Source organism: Mytilus californianus, unplaced genomic scaffold (genome assembly GCF_021869535.1).
Source record: "Mytilus californianus isolate M0D057914Y unplaced genomic scaffold, xbMytCali1.0.p SCAF_1, whole genome shotgun sequence".
Lineage (NCBI taxonomy): Eukaryota > Metazoa > Mollusca > Bivalvia > Mytilida > Mytilidae > Mytilus > Mytilus californianus.
In genome coordinates this window covers 65685699-65703297 of record NW_026262581.1, presented here as the reverse complement: position 1 = coordinate 65703297, position 17599 = coordinate 65685699, and positions in this window count along the sequence as shown.

The following is a 17599-nucleotide window of genomic DNA, read 5'->3' as shown; positions in this document are numbered from 1 at the left end:
TTGAAGAAAGAATTGTCGAAATGCGCATATGATGCAGTTAAATCCCTAAATTTGAGAAAATGAAATACCATAACGATCAACCTATTCAGAATACAGATCGTAGAACATTTAAAGTGTTGTTTTTTTTTTTCATTATCTTGCTTGAATATAGAAATATGGAGAGATGGATTGGTTGCTTATGAGACAATTTTCACAAGAGATCAAAGAACGAGCATGTAGACAACTTGGTAAAGATGCGTAATTCATTTCCCATAGGCGGTAATGGTAACATTTTCCTCTTGCTCAGTCCATACCGTGAACTTGAATATGTATGATGGCTCATATCGAGGCTGAGACATTTATACATGTCTGGTTAAATTTTTTGGGTGGCAAATAAAATTAGTTTACCCACAAATTGCCGGATCCTGAAAGATGGTCAAAAATGTCACTCTCCTCATGAAATAATCCAAAAATTCTGATCATAAAATGCAATAAAAGAATTGTCTTTTTAATCATTTATTTAATGTCAAATCTACATTTTTCTTTTTTCATCACATCAACTTTATAAAACAGTTCTTATAGTTCAATTATGTCAATTTCTAAAATCACAACATCCATAATTGTATGGTGGACTGATATTTTTATATATTTATAATAATGTCGAGTTCCTCATCTCATGGTCCATTAAGGATATTGACCCATATTAGGTCAGCGAATGTCAGATTCTACTTATATTACAGTATGAATTCCTTCGGTATACCTTTTCGAATAATTGGGTCAATATCCCTAATGCGATGAAAATTACACAGGAATATTGGGAAAAATCAGAACTATGGATTTCAATATGGGTCAATATCCCTAATGCGCCTCAAATTGAGAAACACAAAATGTGTGTGTAAACAAAAAATCTCTGTGTAGTGATATTGGACATGTTTCTATTTTTAACAAGTGACTGAGCTTAACCATTTGTGTTGATTTGGAAAGTAGAGGACCATAGAATAAATGTGTAAAAACTATGGAGTTATTAAATGTATTCAAAGTATTAAATTTTATACGTACACATTGTACTCAAAATTAATGAATATAGGGATAAAAGGATCATTGCCTTATAGTGCTGAAACAACTTTATTTTCTTTCAGAAATGGACAAAAACTCACAGTTTTACTCAGAAAGTCATACCGATGAAGATTACACAGGAATATTGGGAAAAATCAGAACTATGGATTTCAATATGGGTCAATATCCCTAATGCGCCTCAAATTGAGGAACACAAAATGTGTGTGTAAACAAAAAATCTCTGTGTAGTGATATTGGACATGTTTCTATTTTTAACAAGTGTCTGAGCTTAACCATTTGTGTTGATTTGGAAAGTAGAGGACCATAGAATAAATGTGTAAAAACTATGGAGTTATTAAATGTATTCAAAGTATTAAATTTTCAGAGAATTTATTGTGTGAAAAAAGGGATTTTTTACCAGGAAGAGCCGCATCACGAAAGTATTTTCGGGGTATTCTAATTTACGGAAAAATGAATCACACTTCGTACCCCGAAAATTTAACCACATATGTGAAAATGTCGCAGCTTCGAAACGAGCCATCATACATATCCTAGTTTACTATATTGACTGAGCTACAGAAGAAAACGTTACCATTACCGCCTATGGAGAAACAATTGCGCATATTGCCCCAATTTATAAGACTGTATATTTGAAGTTGTCAGACTGATTTATGAATGATTGCATCTTGTACACCAGAGAAAATTGTGAAAATGAAGGTAAGTTGTCTTTTATAAATACCTAGCCATCACAGCTGGTTTTAGATTAACATTATTTATAAAGATCGGCAACAATTTTCGCTTTTGAAATGTTTTACTGGCATGGGGCTGGAGCACTTCTTTTAAGCACAAAAAAAATGTGTTTACATCAGACGCTGGCACATGTTATTGACATGAAAAAGGGACTAACTTCTTTTGGAAAGATTTGATATTGTTAAATTGTAAGTCAACATGACACACTAAAGACATTGTTATGTCATTATCATTCCAGTCTACACATGCTACAGGAATAGCTGATAATCAAGGGAAATAACACACTTCGGACGAATATAATTTGATAGTGATACATTGTTTTACACCAATAATTTGACCATTAATTAGCAGCTGGTCACATATACATGCAATTAAACAGACAAACATATTTTAAGAAAAGCACGAATTGCTATATATTTTAATGCACAGTAACAAATCACAAAATAGTGTCTTTTCTCAGTGAAAAAGGGGGAGGGTCAAATCTTCCAAAAACAAAGTGCTTTACCTATTCTGCCATTAAGCTACTACTGATTGCTCCTCATAAAAAAGGTTAAAATGAAGGTTGTGAAGCCACAAGAGAGAAGAATCTCTTTATTTGTGATAAAACTTTCAAGGATTTGATTTTTCCCTCTCAATTATACAGTTTGTATTTAAATGAAATGATAACACAACCTGAGTAATTTTTTGTCTTATTTTAGTTTCAGACATATCATTCCAGTTTAACCTGAGATGGTAAATAAGAGGTTTTAAAAAGTTCTGAATTACTGGTAAAAAATTTTTTTTGTTAGGCAAGCTCTAAATTGTTTATTTATGGATTTTATGCAATTGAAATTACAGTCAGGATGATGAAAATATGCTAATATGAAAACTGTTGCTATGGTCTTGATATTATATAAAATGCTTAGTTACTGATCTTTTCGACTCGACATTTTGACTTTAACCCTGAGGCAACTGTTCGTTATGTAACACTGCAAACTATGCTTAGCATTATTTTTATCAGTCGCTATTTAATGACATCATAATACGTGTGATGTCATAATATTTACTTAAAAGCTTATGGGCATTTCTCACTGATAAAGGGTTTTCACTGCAATACATTCGAAAAAACCTTTTTATTTAAAATAGAATTATGTGAAAGGTCAAGTTTTGTAAATTTGCACTTCATTGCGCTTTAATTATATGATAAATATGACATTCACACCATTTTAGAGTGTGGTTTTAAGGTAGAAAATACCAGATTTCCAGTGGCAAAAATTATTAAGTATTTTTTAGAGTTTTTGGATGAAATCTACATTTTTGCATAATTTCTCTGTCAAAATGCACTTTTAGACATCAGAAATTTTATTAAATGCTTTAACAGGGTCTTTATATTGTAATTAAAGGTTATCATTAGATATTTTATCTATATTGCGACTTGTGAAGGTATACTGGAAGAAATCAATATTATACGTACACATTGTACTCAAAATTAATGAATATAGGGATAAAAGGATCATTGCCTTATAGTGCTGAAACAACTTTATTTTCTTTCAGAAATGGACAAAAACTCACAGTTTTACTCAGAAAGTCATACCGATGAAGATTACACAGGAATATTGGGAAAAATCAGAACTATGGATTTCAATATGGGTCAATATCCCTAATGCGCCTCAAATTGAGGAACACAAAATGTGTGTGTAAACAAAAAATCTCTGTGTAGTGATATTGGACATGTTTCTATTTTTAACAAGTGACTGAGCTTAACCATTTGTGTTGATTTGGAAAGTAGAGGACCATAGAATAAATGTGTAAAAACTATGGAGTTATTAAATGTATTCAAAGTATTAAATTTTCAGAGAATTTATTGTGTGAAAAAAAGGGATTTTTTACCAGGAAGAGCCGCATCACGAAAGTATTTTCGGGGTATTCTAATTTACGGAAAAATGAAACACACTTCGTACCCCGAAAATTCAACCACATATGTGAAAATGTCTCAGCTTCGAAACGAGCCATCATACATATCCAAGTTTACGATATGGACTGAGCTACAGAGGAAAACGTTACCATTACCGCCTATGGAGAAACAATTGCGCATATTGCCCCAATTCTGTGAAGTTTTTATCCCATCTGAAATAAAATAAGCTCATTTCTAATATATTAAAGTAGGCATGCTTATTAATACTCCTTATATCTTTTGATGGAAAAAAGCACAAAAACCATGTTATCAATTCACATTTAAAAAAAATGATTTTACCTTTCATAGCTGACAGTGCCTATCATAAACCTTTATTGCCTTACTGACTTTATAAAAATCATCATGTTAGTTGATTTTTTTATATAACTGTTAAGATCATTCACAGACCGTTCTTCAACTGGTTTTAGTTTTAAAATCCATCAAGTAATAACCATTTTAGAGTTCTTTTTGTGTGTGTGTTCAAATAGGGAAAAATGGAGTTTTTTTGGGTTTTTTTGGTGAAGTGTACATTGTGACGTCATCGCTTTTGTTACGTCATAACCTTATAATGTCATAATTTAGAACTGTACCAACATAAGAGAGTGTATATTTTTTTTGGAAATGAAAGAGAAAAGGAAAATAAACCAATATAAGGTTGGTTACCAAGCACATCTATTTCGTTATGAATCCTTAGCAACAAATTCATCTACACCGGTTTTAAAAAATTCTTCTGTGAAAGTTTCACCAGCAACACCTAAACTTGAATTTTCTTATTCCACTACATATTTCACACCTAAAACCATCAAGGATTTTGTCTGGTTACCCTGACTTACTGAAAAAGAGTTCAAGTTGTACTCAGAAGAGAGTTACGATAAGAAATCTTATGTAGCTCCACAAACCAAACATTTCGCTACTATGGTCAAACTACTAAGAACCCATAAATTGTCTGATGATTATCTAGATGAATATTTAGAGGAGAAAAGTACTGAAAACAGAACAGTAGATAGAGCGAGATCTTAACATTATAATGATTTATAATCTTATAATTTGTCATATAAATAAAAGTCCAAATTGTAATGTTCCACATTTTGAACTGGTACAAGAGACTCAATGGGGTATCGGTTGGATTTGGAAAATGAAATGTACCAAGTGTAAATTTATTTCAGAAAAAATATTACCTGTTTAGAGAAATTAAACACAGGACGTCCTGGCCGCAAGAGTGCTGCAATTAACTTCGGGTTTCAGACTGGAGTGATTAACTCTAATATTGAAAATGATAGCGCGCGAGTACTTTTGGCTAGTTCATGTATTCCTCATATGGCAAAAACAACAATGCAGAAAATAACAAATAATGTTTGTGACAAGGTTGTAAAACTTGCTGAGAATGAAACCGAAACAAGTGGCTGAGAATTTCAGAAGGAGAAATCAAACCTTTGGTTTAAATAAAAATAGTCCAATAAAATTACAAATAGATAGTACCTACAAAGTCTTCATATAAAAAGTAGACATAAAATGGGACAAAGTGCATCACAAGCAATTGGTATTACCTGTGAAAATAAAACCGACAATCTTAATATCATAGGTTTTCACTTAATAAACTAACTATGCTGGCTTGGTGCATGGTTACGCGGTAAAGGTTATGCTGCTGAATGTACTAATCATGAGTACTGCACAGCAAACACTAATAAGTATGATCCCTTGAGTGAGAAGGATCTTGGGTATGAAATAGGTAAAAAAAAAATGGCCAACTTAATTTACTTGTGGATTATTGTACTACTGATGGGGTGCAAAAAATGTACAATTTTTACAAGAAGTTATGCATGAAATATTTGAGTCTTTATGGTCAGTAAATAGACTTGCAGGGGTCAAAGACAGTTCCGTGAAGTACTCAGATCCAAATTTTAGTGTCGGTTTGTTCCCTGGAGTTACAAAGGCCCCAAAAAATGATATTAAAATAGCTTTGGTCAATGATTTAAGATTACGGTCACACGGTCACACGGTATAATGCAATCATTATCTGCAAAATATATGACCGAAAATACATTTCCAAATGTTTGCCTCGTATTGTTAAGTCTGTGGTAAATCTTTTTAGCGGTTATTGTAGATGGAGCATAACACTATGTAATGGTGGTAAAAATCTATTAACCTTAAAATTCATAGTTTATAAAATAGGTCTTTTGAACCAAACAAGACAATATATTAAGAGAATCTTTGTTAGAAATGAAACTTTCTCAGACCGCTTTAAATCAGATGCAATTTTGCAGCAATACAAACAAGTGTGAGTCTGTCAAAAGAACACTTTCTACATACCTACCTAAAAATCAAAATTATTCACGCAATGCCATAGACCGTGCATCTGCAGCAGTCTTGAAAGTCATTAATAAAAGGGATGTTGCATTGGTTAAGACTCTGAAAGCTGTAGGCTGTGCTCTAGGTAAAACGTTTCGTGCTGTAGCGGCTCTGAAAAAAATACGTAAACATGAAATGTATGATTGTGCATATCAAAAACGTTTACGAGTCAATTTAACAGTTTACAGGCTCGCAAAAAGCAGGCTATGAATTTCTTGTTAAACAAGAGAGTGCGAAAAAGCGGATATAAAAAACATCAGTTTATATCTAAGCTATGTCAGAATGCAAGTCCCAAAGAATTCGTTCCACAGTCAGGTTGTAGTCATGTGGAGTAGGATCTGCTAACCCTTCCGGAGCACCTGAGATGACCCCCAGTTTTTGGTGGAGTTCTTGTTGCTTAGACTTTAGTTTTCTATGTTGTGTCATCTGTACTATTATTTGTCTGTTTGTCTTTTAATTTTGGGCCATGGCGTTGTCAGTTTGTTTTCGATCTATGAGTTTGAATGTCCCTCTGGTATCTTTTGTCCCTCTTTCTAGTTTTTGGCCATGTTTACATTTGTATTAAAAGGTTACTCAATTTGCTTTTTTTCAGCCTTTAAGGAAGCTACTGCATTTATTTATTTATCTATTTATTTATTTATTTATTTACAGGGATTAATATATCTTATCATTAAAAAAAATAAATTTCATGAATGTATGTGCATGTTTTGAGTTAGTTGTTATATCTATATTAAAAAGTTTGTTTCATTTTTAATAAACAATTATGAAAATGGGATAATGGTCCAAGACACTGAATTAAACCTTGTATCAGACACTAACATAATTTCGTATCTCCCAATGCATGTGAACATCCATCCACAATACATGCATTCATTCGAAAAGCCACACAATAAAATAAAATAAAATTTAAAATAAAATAAAGCCATGTAAAACATTTTGTAAAATGAATAAAAGAATATTACAACATTTACAGTTAAACTTTGTCATATTTTCAATTATTTTCAATCTGTTATTCTTTATTTTGTTTTTTGTTGTCTTATTTTATTAATTATTGCATTTTGTTCATTTATTTGTCTATATGTTTCACTTTCATTTAGGTCTTTAAGCATGTTAACTTCATTTGATTATATGTCCCAATTTTCTGACACAGTGAAATGAAACCACTAAGCGTTACTTCCCTTGTACTGTAAATAATGGTAATCACTGGTAAAACAACACATAAATGTTTGTCCTTGAGTTTATAAACTTGCATAAACATGCTTCAATGTTTTTTCAGTGTCTTGTGTGTGTAAGGATGGGTTTTTATCCTATTTTCATTTTTTACACACAATGCATTGTGACAAAAAAGGTGTGAGGCATCTAAATGTTTGTCAAAATCGGTTAATTTCAACTGCAATGTTTGCTGAACGTGCTACATTCAGTTTTGTTCTTTGGCCATTTGGGTAAGTTACATTGGTCATCCCTAAAATATAATTGTTTCTGCTTCTTCACTGTATAAAAGCACAAATTTGAATATTTTTGATAAAATGAAGCCATTTTGTATTGTTTTTAATCAAATAGCACTAAAAGAGTGTAACTGACCTTGATTTCAGCAGCAATCATCCTAAATTGTGGTCATTGCACCATGAAATACTAAATCACCTTTGAAATTATACTTTACAATTTGGGTCAAATGCGTAATTCATTTTCCATAGGCGGTAATGGAAATATTTTCCTCTGTTGCTCAGTCCATATCGTGAACTTGAATGTATATGATGGCTCATATCGAAATGAGACATCTATACATTTCTAATTAAATTTTCGGGGTGGCAAGTAAGATTAGTTTTCCCACAAATTGCAAGACCCCGAAAGATGGTGAAAAATGTTACTCTCCTCATGAAATAATCCAAAAATGACTGATTTTTTTTTAATTACATAATCTCAAGGTTCATTAGGGATATTGACCCAATTTATAATTGCTATGCTGAAATTTCGTGAACACTATAGGATGGAGTAGATGGTAATTCTTAAGGACTATCGGTTAATAATACGAAATGAGAAAAAAAAACAGTAATTTACCGATGTTAAATGGTTCAGTAGACATTTCAAGATTTTAAAAAAACGCGTTATATCCCCTTTTCCTCTCAAAACGGATAGTCGACGATTGCGTCGATAGGATAAACGTAACCTGATATGCATGCATCATCCTCCATGTCAATCTAGAACCATTCAAAATGTAACAAAAATAAATACAACTCAGCAGGTTAACTGCTAGGCTAAACTATTTATGGTATGTTAAAGATCTAACACAGCGAACATTTTTTTCATGAGTTGAGACACAGACACATCTTATCGGTCGTTTAATTTGGGATAGTAGCCGTAAAACTTATGAAATCGTCATGTTTGTCAGAGATTCCAGACATCCCCATGTGTCTATACCACATTAAGACTAGGGGTGATGTATTAGAAGATGTTGACAATCTTTCATATGTAGGAAAGTCAAACATTGAGATATTGTGGCAAACATTTAATGAATGAGATTAAAACCAAATTCGCATTATTTTATTTTTAGGACACATATGACGTACACCGCTAGTAAAGTGTCCCATTTTTTACTACTAGTATAAGAATAATCTTGGAACAAATTCTCATAAAACAATTCGAATGTTGTAGTATGTTACGTTCTTTGTTTGAATTCTTGTGTAATTAAGGTATCCCAAAATCATCATTTTAATACAAATATAAAAAGCACAGATTGGTGATTTTTTACGATTTTTGTCAGTAAAAGAAGTGGTGTGTATTTGAGATTTTCAAATGTTTTACTATGCCTTTGGTGCAGTGGTTTGCTGGAGTAATTCTACGACACATTAACAAAATCTTAATAAATATTTAACATTCGTTAAATTTTTCATATTTCAATATTTTAGTTACACTGAAAAAGATATTCTTTACTCAAATCTTATTTTCAAAAAATCTTTATTTATTAATGTCAGAAAAGAAGGATGAAGTTTTACACTTTTATGCCGATCTAAATACCACCTTTCAGCACCACATCAATCTGGCAAGATGCTGTCTAATCTATCAAACAAAAATCCCAAACGTTTATGTTTGACTTATTAAAGTGAGGTCAGTGCAAAACCAGTAAAATTGAAATTAAGATCGGGTATAAAGACATTAGATTGAATTAAATATCATGTTTCCACGCTTTGCTTATGAGTATCTGATAACGCTCTATATTACTTTATGTTGTGAAGGCCTTTTCTGGATTAATAGGTTTTGCATGATGATAAACACTTCTCAAAAGCTGAAGACAGACATTTCATTTGTGAACCTAAATTATACAACGGGAGAAAGAAGAAAGGAGCCTTATATGTGCGTTGTAAGAAGTGTTGACACACTTGTATAATATAGCGAGAAAAAGCGATAACAAATATATATGTGTGTGTGTGTGTGTGTTTATCAGGAAAATAAAGATTCAAATGAATAAATTCTCCTTAATTAAAGATATAATACACCGTATCCAATAATTAAACAGAACAATTGTCGCATTCAACAGATACATACATAGCTTATGTACTCAGTGTATATAATTTATCATCCTAAAACATGTAAAACGGAGTTAAGAATTTTACTTTAACTGCCTGTGCTTGTTGTTGTTGTACATACGTGTGTAGTTGACAACGATTTGGTTATTCTAATGTACATATTTGTTTTTCGTCAATTATTTTTGAAAAAGTAGTACTTCTCTTTTATCGATCATGTGCAAACATTATCAATAATTTATCGTTGGTATGATATTTTGAATTTTTTTTAGACGTTCGAATCTTTCTATTTTTTGTCTATTTTAAAACTGCAATTGAGTTGTCCTCCGTTGGACAATAATGTTCTGATAAATATTTTATTCGACAATAAATCAAGCTTATATTAAAAAATGTGAAAAAAGTAATTTTTTGATCCCAGATTTCACGATGACTATGCTAACAAATTTATCATTATTCCGTTTAACGTGCATCAAATAAGGTAATCTTAATTAAATGATATTAAGAGTTTGCGATATTGTCAAAAGTATTTTTTCTTAAGCATTTGATTAGATGTAAAAAGTAAAATCACAAAAATACCAAACTCCGTGGAAACTTCAAAACGGAAAGTCCCTAATCAAGTTTGAAAGATTATACAAATTGTCTTTACACGTTTTGTTTACACAAATGATTGTCTAGCAATATTAATGGTTTTTCTCTAGAAAAATGCTTCCACGACTTCTCCATAAAACTCTAAAATATGTAGAATTTATTGTCTAAACAACTATTTTTCAACAGAATAGTTGTTTGTATCACGTTCTATGAACAATTTCATAAATGATTGTTTTGCAATCTATTTTATTTCCTTGTTTTAAGTATCTATCATGTTTATTTTGATTCTTGTTTTTTTAAAACCAATGAATGAACGAAAATCATTTTTATTTTAAATCCCTACAAATTTGCAGCCTTCAAACTTACTCTCAAATTAAAGCATAATGAACATTTAAATTTATTATCCTATTGTTTGAAACTATACATTTAAGAAGAGTGAACTTTTAGTGAATATTTGTCTGTTCTCTGATATTTATACACAACACGATTTAGATATTAGTGATACATAAAAAAGGTACTTCGTCGTATCGTATTAAAACTGGTTTTAAAAGTACAAAGCCTGATCAGTAAAGATTAAGAATAGATTTTGCCATTTCAATATATAAATAATCGGAATTTCACGTATAGTGGTACTTTTACATCCTCGGCTTTCAAATGTTTGGCTATGATCGTTCCAGATGAAGGTAAATCCAGAAAAGCGCTTCGGACGCATGAAATTATTAAACGTGTTGTTTTCAATTTATTTGATAATATGTAGGTAACATATACTGTTAAGGATGAGGGAGTCGTAATTCGTCTCATCATTTTCCATTCGTTCCGTTTGTTGATACAGTCTATCGTTTAATTTTTTCAGGATTCTTTAACTTCTCTCTTCTTGAATTTACCTAAAGGTTCAGTTTTTTTAACACTTTTTTTCGGTAGTCATCATTCAGTATATCGATTACCAAATCTAATCTGTTCATCTAATTAAAATAAGGGTGCAAAGTAGATGTGTCCGTTATAATTATTATGTCGAGGAAATGCCTGGTAGAAAACGCTTTTCAATTGTTGTTACATTCATTCCAATAAGACACTTGTTATCAAAATTCTAGTTATAATAGTAATGTCCCTTGCAATTCCCTAAAATGCCCGTTCTTTTATTTTGAAAATAATTTGATATCTTCGCTTTTTATAAATCATAAAATCATATAGATCAACAATTACTGTACATGTAACCCCACTCGTCGGAGAGAGAAAAATGGTGATTCCAATATATGATTAGATTATCTGAATTTTATTGACCCAATCAACATTCCGCAGTAATAACTATATTTAGATAATCAAAACAGTAAAGAACAACTTTTTTCTATTCTACCATTCTCCAAGTAATGAAATCTTTTTTAAGTACTTTTAAAACAAATCACTATAATGATAGCCAACAGCAGTCCGATGAACGAACGTAAACTTATACTGGTTTAAATAATGTGTTAAATGCGTCTTTAAATCTGAAAAGCTGCATCACTGGCTACATGGCGAATGGTATCTTCTAGAATTGACACTGTGGCCAACTGTAATGACATAATGGTACAAAAGACAATTTTCTGTCATAACTGTGTCTTTTTGAACACGAAAAAAAATAAACGATATGTTTTCTTCTTAACAAATTGAAGGATAAAACATGAATATTAATGCAGTTTGACAGTTTGATGCAATTTGAATAGTACCAATCAAACAAAATTGTTTGTTATTCTTGATTGTGAGACATTTAATTTGAATTAGTCTAAAAAAATTGAAATTATTGCCAAAGACAAAATGATGGTCAAACTTATTAAGTACTGGTAAATAACGTTACTAATTATAAAATAAATAACTTCCTACCATAGAGTAACGGAATTATAAGCGTATGAAACTTACAAATGTCACTTTAAGCTTGTAAGTAAAAGTCAGGAATGCTCAAACCTAAACATATGAAAGACGGGGATGTAAGAATACGTACAAACCTTAGGAGCTATATGACAAAAAGGAACACCACCTTTGATTTTTTTTTTTTTTTTTTTTTTGAAAAACAAACATCATTTTATACAGCTTTGACTAATATGATTTCTCTTTTGACGATTAGTTGATGGATTTTTTTCTGATTCTTGCACATGACATTTTACAATTAAAGCTACTTAACTTCTTTTTTTTTTTCTTAACTTATGGTTTTGAATACCCCGTAGTATCTTCGTATGTGTTTTACTACTCACAATAATAGATGAGAGAGGGTTGAGATCCAAAATTTATTCTAAACCCGCCTCTAATTCATGTTGCTGAACCTTTTCATATCTCGTTCTTTGACATATCTTAATATTTATTAAGTAATACTAAAACCTAAGTGAAAACACTGAACTTTTCTTAACGCTTTAACAAGAGATTATCTATTTGATTCTTTCGGGCAGATGAATTTATCAAAATACAATTTGAAGAGTTTGCGTTTTTTTGAAATTGCTAATATTCGCATGTACAGACCACTTTATTTTATATTTCACCAAATAAGTAAATAGAATGTCTGCCTGGAACATTACTACTCTAGACTAATAAAGTTCTTTTAACACTTTGGATAAAAGTGTCAACAACTTAACACGTCTCTGACAAACAGCGTCACTAATGTCCTTACGTCACACTACAATCATACGAATGACAACAGCTCAGTGGATGCTGATTTTAAAGAAGCATCTGCATTCACATACGGAAAACATTTCAATAAACGTCTGTGTATGTGAAGATCTAATCAACGCGACTTCTTTGATCCGAAAGTAACACCTATTGTTAGTTGTCCGTTTTGCATGCGGAATGCATGAATACATAGAAAAAAATCGTTTGGAATCGAGAAGATCTGTTCATTTATCGAGTACCTTGCTCTTTGTTAACAATTTTTGCTAAATCTTTTTTATCGTTTAGTAGGTGACCTTATGTTTATCATATTGTGTGTTCAAATCAACAAATTGTCTCGGAAATAACAAACAAAAAGAAGACTTTAAAAATTAGGTGCTTCCAAAACTCTTTTCTTGATTTGATTTGATCTAGAACATGCAACCAACAACATTTTAAGCCAAGAATGTATAAATAATTTAATAAGTGAGGAGCTATATGACCAAAAGTAACCTCAAATAATAACCAATCCAACTAATGTTATCCTTATCTGAGGGAATTGGATTCTTAGTTTCTTAATAATTTCTACTTTTTATCAGAAATCTGGATGTAAAGAAAAGATCAATGGCTATAACTATATTACTAACGCATTCGAGTCGAATAAAACAAGACAACTCTTTAGTTGAAAAAGGATCAAAAAAGGTCTGAAGAACAATTCCTAAAATTGTAATCTCAATTATAACCATAAAAAGCTCGATATGAAACCTATTCTGTTTCTTAAATTTCTGCGAGAGGATTAAAACATCCACGATACACCATATGTTCATGACTTATTGCCTAATATTTGTATCCGTTTTTATTTTGTAGTTAGTCACCACTTCGGTGTTATCATGTATATCTATTATATAGTCATTTTTTTTTATAAATTTACTGTTTGCAAAAGTATGAATTATTCTAAATACTAAGGATTTTCTTATCCCAGACATATAACCTTAGCCGTATTTGGCACAACTTTTTGGAACTTTTGGTCCTCAATGCTCTTCAACTTTGTACTTGTTTTGGCTTTCGAACTTTTTTGATCTGAGCGTCACTGGTTATATTTAGTCTTGTGTGGACGAAACGTGCGTCTTGCGTATTTAATTTCAAACCTGGTACCTTTTGTTAGCTATTATTCGTATGTTTCTCTGTCCTATATGTTCTCTCATTTATTTGTATTGTAGTCCTGTCATGTAATGTTGTCATTTTAATGTTATATTTAACATTGCCATAAAAGCGGGAGGTTTGGCTAGCCACAAAACCAGGTTCAACCCACCATTTTTTTCTTAAAATGTCCTGTACCAAGTCAGGAAAATGGCCATTATTATATTATAGTTCGTTTCTGTGTGTGTTACATTTTAATGTTGTGTTTCTGTTGTGTCGTAGTTCTCCTCTTATATTTAATGTGTTTCCCTCAGTTTTAGTTTGTAACCCGGATTTGTTTTTTCTCAATCGATTTATGAATTTTGAACAGCGGTATACTACTGTTGCCTTTATTTTTTTTGGAATAAGCAAAAGAGGGACGAAAGATACCAGAGGGACAGTCAAACTCATAGATCGAAAACAAACTTGACAACGCCATGGCCAAAAATAAAAAGACAAACAGACAAATAATAGCACAGATGACACAAAATGTCCTGTGCCAACATTGAAGTAAGATCTTCTTTCTCTACCAGGCGAATTGAGTTTGACCCGGGTTTTTGTTTTGAGTTCGTGGTCTTTAGTTTTAAGTGTGCTGTGTACTGTTCTTTTGGACTGTAGTCTGCTCGTCCTTTTGGCTATTGTGTTGAAAGAACATACATTTTCCCAAGCTTTCAAGAAAAAACAAATTTTGTTCCCTGTAAATAAGATAATTTTTGACGACTTCAACAGATACGATTAGAGGTGCAACATATTTGTAAACGCTTAAGGTAAGTTCTGATTCGAACAGTATGAAATAAAAGCTGTTTATGGGATTGAATAGTGTCAATAATAAATGTCCCGTTTTGAGTTTGGTGTTTGGTTTACTATTTTTTCTGTCTTTGTATTGCTGATAGCGGTCTTAAATTGTACTGTTCCTGTATGGACTGTTTTTGTTCCTTTACAAATATTAATACAGATATTGAGTCCCCTTAGCAAGATATTTATTTTCATTTAGTTAATACAGTTAAGTGTGCTTCATATCTTGACTTACATCTAGAAATTGACTTACATCTAGAAACTGACAATAAGGGTCGGTTGAAAACAAAACTTTACGACAAAAGAGATGATTTAAGCTTCCCAATTGTAAACTTTCCATTTCTATGTAACAACATTCCAGTAGTGCCTGCATACGGAGTATATATCTCCCAGTTGATACAATATTCCATGGCTTGTATTTTCTATCCTGATTTCCTTGATAGAAGGTTGCTGCTCACAAGGAAGCTATTAAACCAAGAGTTCCAAGTGGTGAAGTTGAAATCATCCAATTTTACGGACGCCATCACGAGTTGGTTGACCGCTATGGAATATCCGTTTCACAGATGATAGTGGATATGTTCCAATTGTCGTAAATACAATCCCATCCCCTGTTCCCGAATGTGACCCACCGAATTAGACTTATTATCGGGTTTGTACTAACATGAGCGACGGGTGCCACATGTGGAGCATGATCTGCTTACCATTCCGGAGAACCTGAGATTATCCCCAGTTTTTGGTGGGGTTTGTTTTGCTCAAATCTTTAGTTTTCTATGTTGTGTTTTGTGTACTGTTGTTTGTCTGTTTCTTTTCTAGCCATGGCGTTGTCATTTGACTTATGACTTTGAATGTCCCTTTGGTATTTTTCGCCTCCCTTTTTTAATAATTAATTTATTTGCATTGATTGCTATTATGAAATGCATTCTGTATATTCTTTATTTGATTACATGTTTATATGATGTTTATAGTGTGTAACATAAACTGAATAATATTTATATTGGAATAAAAATTCCATCTTAAAGAAAATTTGTGTTACGCTTATTAACATTAATATCATTTTAATTACTAACTGAAGCGCCGTACACACATTAATGCATGTCAGTTAAAACTCCTTCAAGCCATAAACGTTGGAATTATAATTCTTTAATAGGCAATACAACCTTCAATGATAAATATATTAAACGATTTGTTGTACATATATCATGTTCATGTGTCTGTGCTTTCGATATATTCCATTTTAGAACCTTATTTTGTCAAAAGTTACTCGATTGTATCAAAATTTACTGAAAAGAATATCTTCATTTAAAAAGGTGTTAGGATGTTTTTTTCAAGAAGTTGTCTTAGTCCAATAATCGTGGAAAAAGAAGCTTTAAAACATAATGAATATTATATTCTTTATTACCTTGAACTTTACAGTGCGAATTCATCGGTGTCAATACAAACTTTCAAAGTACACAAGTAAACAGACAGAGAATGTTCATGCAATATTGTCTCTGATTTTAAATGCAGTAAAAATGTATTTTCCTAAATTTGTTAACTGTTTGATGTTCTTTAAACTTAAAAGTTCAATAAATTTAAACACACTTCGTCTAGACCAGTAATATTTCTTAATGAATTTTACTCTAAGTTCCTTATATTTCGGACACACTAAGATGAAATGGAATTCGTCTTCAATACACTGACGGCAAATTGTACACATACGACGTGACAACTCTATACTTTGGTAGCGTCCAGTTTCAACTGCTAATGAATGCGAAGAAAGTCTTATTTTTGAAAGAGCTCTTCGGTACACAACAGGAATATATTTTGTCAAATAAAATTGTAAATCAAAACTGTTTATAATGTATTCATAGATACGGCACTTGCTACTCCTATCAAGTAACGAATACATCTCCTGTTTTTTAATATCTAAAAGTCGTTGTTTAATTAGAGGGAAATCAATCTCAAATACGAGGTCTGATTGTTTAATCCACATATCTCCAAGTCCAATGTTGTTTAGTTCATCTCTGATTAACGTTGCCCAATTTACAAATTTTGAACGTTTTTGATCAATATCGATACACATTTCTTTATATACGGAGCTTAAAATACAGTTATTTGTTGACAGAATTTTGAACCAATATTTAAAAATTTGGATTTTCCTTTTAACGATCATTGGAAGTCTTCCTAGTTCCATGTATATCATAGCAGAATTTGTAGACTGTTTAACACCAAGTTGTCTTTTGCAAAAATACAAGTGGACTTTTTCGACATCATCACCTTTATAAAATCCCCAGACTTCGCATGCATAAGAAATTACACTACCTACGTACACATCAAATAGAGACAGGAGAGTTTGAGTATTTAAATGGTAATTCCTTGACGTAGATAACATTGCAAACATTGATTTTCGACCTTGTTCTGCCAACTTCTTCTGTGTAAATAGAAATTTTCCATTGAATTTTAAATTAATTCCTAAGTAACAAAAGTCATTGACCTTCTCTAAACTCTCATTATTGTAGAACCATCTCTCACAATCCTTAATTACACCTCCGTTTCGAAACACAACAACCTTAGTTTTGTCAATGTTAACTGTTAAATCGTTTTTCACGGTATATAGTTTTAATGAATTCAGCATTGACTGCAGACCTTGAACGGTTTCCGAAAATAGCACCATGTCATCCGCATACATTAAAAGAAAAAGACTTAAATCTCGCATCTCAAGCGGAATGTATCCATCGATTAAAAAGGACATTTCACAGTCATTCACCTATAAGGAGAAGAATATAGGCGATAAAATCTCGCCTTGTGGTAAACCGATTTGACATTCAAAAAATTCAGAGTACGAACCGTTAAAACGAAC